Source organism: Myotis davidii, unplaced genomic scaffold (assembly GCF_000327345.1).
Source record: "Myotis davidii unplaced genomic scaffold, ASM32734v1 scaffold875, whole genome shotgun sequence".
Taxonomy (NCBI): Eukaryota; Metazoa; Chordata; class Mammalia; order Chiroptera; family Vespertilionidae; genus Myotis; species Myotis davidii.
This window is the reverse complement of record NW_006286244.1, coordinates 1706595-1707730: the sequence shown is the minus strand read 5'-3', so window position 1 is coordinate 1707730 and position 1136 is coordinate 1706595. Positions and strand designations below refer to the sequence as shown.

General features: G+C 57.7%; 1 protein-coding gene across 1 annotated transcript in view; it reads left to right on the top strand.

The window, feature by feature from the left end:
• The first annotated feature begins 237 nt into the window (after positions 1 to 237).
• Positions 238 to 1136, top strand: part of PGBD5 (piggyBac transposable element derived 5) — a 36989-nt gene continuing 36090 nt past the window's right edge. The window contains exon 1 of the mRNA XM_015560001.1: positions 238 to 260. The gene's annotated coding sequence lies outside the window, so the exon portion shown is untranslated. The remainder of the gene's footprint in view (positions 261 to 1136) is intronic.

Sequence of the window (1136 nt, the reverse complement as noted above, 5' to 3'; positions counted from 1 at the left end):
ATATTATATAATTATTTATTTCAGAGAGGAAGGGAGAGGGGGAGAGAGAGAGAGAAACATCAGTGATGAGAGAGAATCACGGACCGGCTGCCTCCTGCACGCCCCACACTGGGAATGGAGCCCGCAACCCGGGCATGTGCCCTGACCGGGAACCGAACCCCGACCTCCTGGTTCATGGGTTGAGGCTCAACCACTGAGCCACTCCGGCTGGGCCAGATGTGGCTTCTTGAGGGCCTTTCTACTGCCTGACTTCTCGGGAGGTGAGTTTTTAAATATCATCGCTTTCCCAGCAGGGGCTCGGCGGCCCCTGCCTCCCTGAGGGGTGGACACTGGCCCTTTCCCGCCGGCCTTGAGGCTTCTGTTCCTCGCTCGGTGACCGGCTGTGGCAGGCCCTGGGTTCTGCAGCTGTGCTGCTGAAGGCCGGGGAGTGGTTGCACTGACCAGGGTGGTGCTGGTGGTGATGGTGGTGATGTGGCTCCTCCTATGGTTCTCCCTGATGATGGTTCACCCAGAGGGGACTCAGCACCCGGGAGGCAGCCGGAGGGGCCCCGGCCAGGGCCTGGCCTTGGATCTGACCCCTTGCTGCACCCTGCTGCTAGGCCTGCCCGGCTGGCGGGGCTCCTGGCAGGGAGTGGTCTGCAGACCTCGGGCAGGCAGGCAGGCTGCAGTGGGGATGTGCTGAGCTGCAGCCCGGCTTACAGACTCCACCTTGGCCGGCCGTGCTTGGGGTGGCGAGGTTTGAAAGCATGTTCTTGTTCAGGCTTTAGCTGAGTTTTGGAATTTTCAAAGTCACATCACTCTGTATACTCCTTTTCTTTTTATTTTTTAAAAATACTTTTATTGATTTCAGAGAAGAAGGGAGAAGGAGAGAGAGAAACATCAGCGAGGAGAGAGAATCATGGATCGGCTGCCTTCTGCACGCCCCACACTGGGGATCCAGCCCACAACGGTGGCATGTGCCCTGACCAGGAATTCAAACGTGACCTCCTGAGCCATGCTGGCCGGGCTGTGCACTTCTTTTATGCCCCCTGTGTTTCCTAGTATGTCGTTAGGTCTTCCAGCCCTGGTTTGGCAGGCTCTATGCGAGGAGCGTTGGTGGTCCAGCTGGTGATATTGGGACACTTGAAATCCATGTC